The sequence below is a fragment of the Corvus brachyrhynchos genome, unplaced genomic scaffold (genome assembly GCF_000691975.1).
Source record: "Corvus brachyrhynchos isolate BGI_N302 unplaced genomic scaffold, ASM69197v1 scaffold90, whole genome shotgun sequence".
Taxonomy (NCBI): Eukaryota; Metazoa; Chordata; class Aves; order Passeriformes; family Corvidae; genus Corvus; species Corvus brachyrhynchos.
This window is the reverse complement of record NW_008236932.1, coordinates 2,636,052-2,645,670: the sequence shown is the minus strand read 5'-3', so window position 1 is coordinate 2,645,670 and position 9,619 is coordinate 2,636,052.

Genomic DNA, 9,619 nt, shown 5'->3' with positions numbered 1-9,619 from the left:
AATATTTTTATATAAATATTATATATATTATATTTTCCTTTTTATATGGATTATTTGTATCATTAAGGAAAACTTTTATGCACTTTTCAATGAGCAACCATAAAGCAAGAATGAAACTTGATGATGAAAGAGCATTTGCTTAGCAGTAATGCAGGTGTACATTCACAGAGAAATAGTTAGTGTACATGATGACATAGACAGAAGCATTTGAAGTCCATCTAAATGTCACACAAAATGTTTGAAAACAGATTTTTTGTGATGGCTGAAAAGAAATTTTACTGCTTTGAGAATTGTAATGTACTTTAGTTCCTTTTTTCCTTCTTATTAAGCTCAGTTACTCCCTGGAAAGAATTGATACAGGTGTCGAGTGCTTCTCTACATTTTTCAGCCAACATTCAGTATTCAAGACATGACATGAATGGACCACCTTTCCAGTATTATGAATGGTAATTTAATCTATATCCTAAATCCACCATGAGCCCAGAAGCAAAGGTTGCTAATTATCTCGAACTGTACCAAACTATAAATAATTCTGTTATAGAGATTACCTTTTCAGTGATTTCATTTCTATTTCACAAACCACTTTTATTGAATCAGCTGCTTTGACATCCTTGTTTCTTAACTAGAGAGGAACAAATTTGATGGACGGACCACCTGGTGGATAAGCAATTAGCTGGGTGGTGGCACTCAAAGAGTTGCAGTCAATGGCTCGACGTCCAGCTGGAGACCAGTGATGAGCAGCGTTCCTCAGGGGTTGGTATTGGGACATCTTTGTTAGCAACAGGGACAGTGGGACTCAGTGCACCCTCAGCAAGTCTGCCAATGACACAAACTGTGTGGCACTGTCAACATGCTGTAGGGAAGGGATGCTGGAGAGGTTCACAGGCCAGTGTAATCCTCACAAAATCCAACACGTGCAAGGACCTGCATCTGGATCGGGGTAATCCCAAGTACAAGTTCAGGCTGGGCTGAAGATAGACCAAGAGCAACTCTGCCAAAAATGAGTTGTGGGCGTTGGTGGATGAGAATTTTCAACTTGGCCCAGCAATGTATGCTGGCAGTCCAGAAAAACATTTGTATCCTGGGCTGCAGCAAAAGAATTGTGGCTAGCGGGGTGAGAGAGGGGATTTTCCCCCTCTATGTCACACCTACCTGGAGTGTTGCCCCAGCTCTGGGGCTCTCCACATGAGAAGGACATGGATGTGTTGGAACAAGTCCAGAGGAGGGCCATGAAGATGATTGCAAGGCTGAAACACTTCTTCTCTTGAATACAGGCTGAGAAAATTTGGTTTGCTCAGCAACAAGAAGAGAGAGCTCCAGGGAGAACTTATAGCACCTTCCAGTACCTAAATGGAGCTTAAAAGCAAGATGGAGGGGGATTTCTTATGAGGCCAAGCAGTAATAGGACAAGGTGTGATGGCATTGAACTGAAAGAGGGTGGTTTTAGATTATATATATAAGAAAGGAATTCTTCACTGCAAAGGTGGTGAGGCACTGGAACAGTTTCCCCAGAGAAGTTGTGGATGCCCCATCCCTGGAAAGGTTGGATGTGGCCTTGAGCAGCCTGGTCTAGTAGGTGTCCCTGCACATGGCAGGGGGGTTGGACTAGATAATCTTTAAGGTCTATTCCAACCCAAACCATTCTGTGGTCTTATGATTCTCTAAAAATGGAAAAAACCCTATACATATGGAACAAAATACCAGTACTTGATTGAAACAAATAGTTCAGCTATACTGCAGAATACCTATCTTTTGAAGAGACCAGACAGCTAGACCATGTTCTTGTAAATCCCAGTGACAGACAGGCATGTGAAAGGGATAAAACATTCTGATTTTAAATAGTCTTAATCAGTTTTGTATTTCAGTTTTGTATACTTGGATTAAGGCAATCTCATTTCTCAGACATGTTTTAACTTACTCTCCAGCTAGTGCAGCAGTAAACCGGCAGTCCCTACTACTCTACATAATTTGAGTGATATACTTATGTAGATGATGAACTTTTTTCAAAAGGTTTTGCAGTAGATTCAAACCAAATGTTATGAATTTCCAGCTGTTGTCTGGGGTTGTATGAACTGTAAATTTTTAAGGATGAAAAATATTTTGAAATTTCTTCTCTGTGTAGACAATGGTCTCCAGTAAAGGAATTCACTCTTTCTTGTTAAGTTGGTTATACTCACTCCTGCAAAACATATTTATACACTTCATAAATATACGGATTAATTTTATACTTCTTAGTTGGTCAGGTAAAGAGTTGTAGGAGTTTACCTTGAAAAATTTAATCTGCTTGTACTTAACTATCATCAGGCAAATATCTGCCACACTGTTAAATGAATCTATGCTAGCCACTACAGTATGGAGGAAAGTGTCATCACATAAATATTTCAAATATTGAAGTGGTGTATCTTGCTCTTTCAACTGTGGAACACTACTTTTTTCTAGGACACCAGATGGAAATGTTATAATTCAAGCCACATTTTACAGCAATTTCTTGCAATGCTTCCATTGTCAGAAGGCAAGCAGAGCCTATCTGTAATCATAGGTCTTCAGAAGTGCAACTTTAGTAAAATCCACAGAAACAAGAGAAATGGATCTTGTACCATAACAGCACAAACAAGCAAGATCAAAGCTATGTCAAGTTAATTGAAATAACAAGACTTAATTGTAAAACTCAGCTGTGCATCAGCTGTGCATCACCTTGTAGTTCTCACTTTTTATCAGAGATTTTCAAAACAAATACCTGAATCCATACCTTGGCCGCTCAAGGCCAAGTCTTTTCACTAAGCTTAGATATAATCCTCTTTTTACAGAGGTACAAGACATTGTCCTCTGACAGACATGGCTGTACCTTACTTTTTACATGTTATTCAACACACACTGAACAAATGTAAATAATATGATCATAGCTAAGACAACTTTATCTACTTAAATTCATGTGAGCAAATAACTAATGAAGCATTCTGTTTTACTAAAAAGAGTTTTTATTATTTTTAAGGAGTAGCATTGCTCAATGAATCTTTATTTTTTTCTTTTAACATTTTCTCCTCCATTAAAGACTGTTAAGCCCAGAAACTGGATCAGTAGCCTAGCAGACTCAGTAACAGTAAATGAAGTGCTGTAAGCTTACATCAGACTAATTAGTCTGAGGGATAAAATACGGGGAAAAACTTTTCAGGTTTCTTTGTGAAAGGCAGTTTGCTTAATTAAGCCAACCACTAATTGTTAAATATTTTTCAGGCATTAACAGAGCTGTGCTGACGGTAATTAAATTTTGATTTTAGTGGTATTTGCAGGGATTAAGTCACAATCTGCTGAGGCCTGAGGTTAGTTAATATTCACTTCACTGCCACAGCTGTCCTCCATTACATTACAAAGGACAGGAAAAGAGACAGCAGAATAGGGTGAAGTAATGAGAAAGCTATTCATTCATTTGAACTGGCTCCACACTGTACAGTCTTGTACAAATGGATCTGATCTGCATGACACACAACTAGGAACTAAATCCGATTTAATTTGATACAATAAAGGACAGCCTAAGGTCTAAATGTATTTTTATTTTTATACATAAGCACTATGCACTGTATCAAAAAATATAATCGTGATTATCATATGTTTCCATTCAAGTGGTATTTCTTTACTTATTAGCTCTACAGGAGTTGAATCTTTCAAATTTCTGGATTGTGAATTTTTGTTCCTGGTAGAATATTTACTGGGAAAATCAATGTTTTGCTTTCTTTTTCATGTGGTTACATGAAGGTGCCATGCATTTGCAGTAGATAAACAGGGCTTGAGCCTTGTCATAGCTACAACAGGGTCTTGGTGGCTTTTCTACACCAATAGTGTTTCACTTACCATGATGTCCTTTTGTAAAGGTTTTGTTGTCCTTTGTCCTGTGTTTGGATTCAAATTACTTCATCTTTCCAAAAAATGTCAAAGTCAGCAACTGTGCAGACCTGTGCAAAATTGTTCCTCTCCATCTCATGGAGTGCCTTGTATGCTCTTCACTGTATTTAATCCTTCCTCCTTGTGCAGCCTTAGAACCCTCTGCTACTGTTGGTGCTCTCAACCTGGCCTTAAAATTGCCCGTATGAGCCAAGAGGAATAAGATCTAAACTCTCTCCCCCTACAAATGTGCCAGACAGACCCTAATTTTCTGACTGGGCACTGACTAATCTCCCTTCTTTCCTTGTGGACGTGGAGAGTTGTCCTGGAGAGATTTTGCACTGCTGGGGTATGGAACAACTGTAAGTATGACCTCATTTCCTTCTGGAAGGGTGAGACTATACCAGACACCATTTATTTAATTTAATTTTATTTTCAAACACCGTCTTAAAAGTTGCACCTAGCCTACTTCTTGACATTTACTCATCAGTCTATTTCAGACTGAGTATCTGGTTAAACTCTTAAAATGTAAATATGAAGAATGAATGTATATGTTCCCCTTTACCACAATGTCTACCATAAATTTCATTATATCAATTCAAGGTTTCTAAGGGAGGCCTTTTTTTTATTTTTGAGAGGACATTGTCCCAGAAAAATGTAAACTGAGTCATTCCCAAAAATTCTTACCAGCTCTTTCAGTAATCTTCCAAACATAATTTCTGAATCATAACACACTGAGATGGGTTTTCTTTGCTATTTCCTGTAGTCCTAATGAGACTTACTTTCTCTGTCAGCTAAGCTGGTTTATGCCTGAATTCAGGAGAAAGTACTGTGTTTATACCATACAAACACACTGTATTAGGACTAGATGTCATCAGCAATCCTTTTTGTGTGCATTATCACACATCTTGTTGTGTTTCAGCTAAGTAGCTGAGAAATCACTGGTGTGAATAAATTTATGGATGCAGATAATTTTTGCAGAATCAAGACATGAGACTGGATAGTGGAAGTCACAAAATCAGTAATATTACCACGCTTTCAAAACAAATGGAAAGCTACTGAGTGCCTTTTTCAAACAAATATTTCTGCTAATTATAGTAAGAAGCACATGAACATTTCCAAAAAATCTTGAGACAGGAATGGGTTTATGTTTAGTTATATTATATTTCAAAGTTTTCTCAAGTACTAAGGTCTGTCTTTAAATAGGATCTTTTCAATAGCTATCTAACAAGTCATATTGAAGAAAAACGAATATTAGAGAATATAATTCATACCAGAACTATATAACATAGGTAAATGAACAATAAAAATGATAAATTGGGCCATAGAAAAGATTACAGAAATAATGCTTTCACATATTGGGCATTCATTAAATTGACTTTCCAGGGTAATTACTTTAACATTTCTACCTCTGATTCAGCACAGGCTTTTGGATCATTAAAACAGATAGTAAATATTACAGGGTTTCAGAACCTACTCTTGCAGACCTCTTTCCTGGAAACTCAAGAACTGTGTCAAAGCCTTTGCTGAAGGCTGAGTCTCTTCTGTAAGTCCAGAATTCAGACTGAAAACTGAATTCGCCAACAACATTTTTCTTTGTCAAACCCTGCTCTTTCTATGAAGACTAATAAATCCACTGTTTTGTGTAGACTGAAATAACTTTAAATAGTATACTAAAATTAGTAATGAATTAACATAGCCTGATTCATACTTATTCTGTCATTAGTATGTATTATGATAAGACCTAAAGGAAGGATGCATTAAAACAGGTCATTCTAAAGACACAGAGAATTTTTAGCAATTCTGCAGTGGGTAGATTTGGCATTTGATATTAAATATATCTGGTTAATAATTTTTGTTAAGAATTTTCTCTGGAGAATGTTGAAGTTCCTAGTAGTTCCCCTACTGCTACAGTTCCATCTTCTTTAATGCTTCTGCCATCTTTCATTGACCAGTAAAACTTAAACTGAGAGTCGTGTTCTTTAAGGACTTTAGAGATTTACAGATGCAAATTGAGTTCGTGAAAGCATTCTTTCAATTTTTAGTATCTGGCAGTCTGAAAACCAAGAGAATTCATGTAATCTTAAAATTGTATTTTTTATTTATTTCTCACTTAGATTTATATATAAATATGTATATAAACTATACCTCCCCTGTGCTAAGGTAGCTTTCTTTTTCACCAAACCTAAGGAATAACACATACCACACCAAGGCATGCCTTATGGGGGAGTTTTCAGTTGGATTTACCTGTCTAGCAAGCAGGATATTCAGGAAAAATTTGGCTAAGGACCTGAAATTTAGAATTATTCTCTATAAACCAGTGAAGCAATGCACATTGCACTTTCCTTATCAATAAGGTTTTTTAAAACTTCTTAAACTAAAGATACTAACACTGATTTGGCAGTCTAATGCTTCCTCCCAAAAAGATATATTTTAACACAGTTCTTCTTATTATGGGGTGCCATTGCTTTGTAAGGTGACAAATATAGGCCGAGACACCAGAGCCCAAAGTGCCAAGTCAGATTACAACAGCTCTGTTCTGGAGAGCAGAATGGACAAATGGATGATTGTTCTAACTACTAATCTGATCTTAAAAATTTAACAGGGGTACACCGGGAGAAAAACTGCTGCTTCTTACTACGGCTCTGAGCCATGAATGTGTTCAAATCATGCATGTTTTGAAAAAAGAGAGACCTGATGAAGTCCAAAGGATAGTTGGAAGGTCTAAAGCTGAGCAGATATTTAGCTTTTTCCAGTTTAAGACTTCAAGAATTGGTTATACCACCAAAGAGCATATTTATATGGACATATAGAGGAAGTGGATAATAGAACCAAAGCTTTTCAGTACCATGAAATGTATAATTCTCTTCTCATAACTGTGTTACACTCTTACATAATTCATCACCCAGTCCCTTAGATTAGTAGATTAGTATAATCTAAACATATTCCCACTAACATCCCTGATCATAAATAAGAGGTTGAGGATATTAATATATGTCTGTAGGGTCAAGTAATCCCTTTTCCATCACTTTAATTAGCAAATTATTCTCTAATTGATTTACTTTTAGAATCGCTTTCTTTTTTCTCATCCTAATTTCATTAAATCAAATATATATCCTATCGAGACAAAAGATTTCCAGTATAGCACAACATTTTTAATGTTTTTAGCGTAGCCTAAACTTTTCCTCTCTTCTCTTATACGCTATGGAATTCTGAGTGTCTAGGTGGATCCCCTCTTCTACATTTTCCTGCATCTGAAAGGATATTTTCAGACTAACTTGTGAGAGTCATGTAGGATAAAATAGTGGTTTACTACAACTTTATATAAAGGGTTCAAGCTAGGATATTTTAAGAAGTTGTAATTCCTCAGTAAAAACCTCTTAGTGAAACCTCAGACAGATCACATAAATACAGTAAGTGAACAAATGCAAGAATGTTTTCAGCAACAAAGGCAAGGAAATAACGGTGTGCTGATATGACTTTGTATGTGAGGAGGCCATTTAATGTTGTCTGAATATAGAACATAAGATGCCTCCCTGCTATTCTGTGTTGTTTCCAAGGATATTTCTATCCTTGGCAGTGCCAGGTTCAGCACTTGCCTAGTCCCTTTTTACTACCTAAAAATGCTCTTGCTCATCACATACCCTACAAAAAAGCACAGCTGAGAAAGTACTGTTGAAAATGATGTGACAAGAGGATATGGTGGACATGGAAAGTGGAGTACTGCTTCTATTGCTAACAGATTAGGGGAAATGCTGATAAGATTACAGGCTTAGTGTAGGTAAAAAATGAAAAAAAAGAATAGCCTATAAGTGAGCAATTATTTTTCATTATGTCTCTTCTATTATTAACACTTCAGCTGATATTCTTTTCGTGACATATCTCTTTGTATATATTAAAGGATAGCATTTACAACGTAGTCTGCAACGGAATATTCCATTTCATAGTGCAATAGTTGTAGCAGAAAAGTAATTTAATTCCAAAATCTGCATATACAAAGTAATGGCAGCTATATATATTCAGATCATGGATGTCTGCAAGATTTTAGTATAGGGTAAGCAGCCCTTTGTCAGAAGTCCTGTGTTTTTCAATGTGGAATGGTATCTGCTCACTCAGCTCATGTATTGCTACAACACCAGTCACCAAACCTTCCACTCTGAACAAAAAATATGTGAAGCCAGGTTTTACACAATGCTTTCACTGCCTTAGTCCCATCATTTCAGCTTGCTCTAAGTCAGAGGGAACTACTGAGAGAGTAACATATTACTGTATCCCTTTTTCCTGATGTGGGGGTCTATTTCACTTTCAGCTATTTCACCTTTCCTCACATCCTTTTCTTATGTGTCTACTAGGAAAAATATATCAATCTGCCTTCAACTTCAGTGGCTGCTAAAATACAGTTGTGGTTTTTAAAATTAGTCTGAAAAAATAATTTGTCCTAAACCAAGAGCTATTCCCCAAGTTGTCACAAGGAGGTTGGATATACTTATGCTGTATTTTATAACAGATTTCCATGTAAAGAAAGAAAAAAAGGAAATTATCTAAAGTATTTACTTTTGTCTGTGAAATGCATGCAGGTATTTTCATAACAAACATATTACCCTTGGCTGTTCCTCCATGCAACGTAAATGGTTTATTTGGCCAAAACCAACATGAGTTATGCAGAGGAGAATGTATATCATAACACAGATTTCATCTCCTCTCATGTCTGTACTGATGATGAATTAAATAGTCAACAACTTAAAGCATTTTCTTTATTTTGATCAGAAGTGTAGAATTCAGTATTCCAATCTCATACATCCAAGCACTGTGTAGGTCCCTAATGAGGCTGCTTTGCTAACAAGAATTCTATAAAAATCAGAGGAGAGACATGTTTCTAGAGTGTCAGAATGAGATCTGCTGTGACCAGCTTAAGCTCTCAAGTTCCCTAACTGAAGAAGACAGATTCTCTGTCAGGGAGTTTACAGTATGTCCAGCATTTTTTCTCTGAGAGGGAATTAGGGACTTTCTTTAAGGGCACTGAATGGATTCCACAAGCCTTACAAGACTCTCTGCATGTTTTTATAGCATAACTGAAATAGGCAGATAGGGTTTAATTTTTATGCTCTTCTTCTGGAAAGAATAAAATTTGAAAAAGCTGAGATATTGCTATCAACAGAGAAACTTGTTTACATCCCACCCCTTCTTACTCTCTCACAGCTATGCAACCACCCCACTTTCGTTTACTTTTGTCCTGGGTTGCAGTGTATTCTACTACCATTCTGATGAGTTGTTGAAACCAGGTTGGGCAGTGTTTCCTTGCCTCCTCCCTCTGGACTATCTTCTGTTAATGAGCCCATCAATGCCTGGCCGCATGACTCATCATCCCATTGGGAGATGCTCCACCCAGAAGGAGGAACCAAGCATTCCATCCTGGATATAATCTGAGATTCTGAGCACCACAGCCACCCTTACCACTGGATTCCCAGAGGACAGGAGCTACACAGCCACCACTGGACCTTCCAAGGAAGAGCAGACCCCTCTACAGGACCACCACTTCAACAGAACCACATCCAACACTTCAGGAGGACTGCAGCCACCATCTTATCAGACTGCTACTGCCACCCTGACTAACAGGGTGTCAGGTTGTGTCCTGACTCTGTCAGTTTGAACCAGTGTTTTCTGCCTTTATTTATTTTTTTTAAATTTTCCCCATTAAATTATTGTTTTGACTTGGTGCCTCCCACTGGTTTGTTTTCAA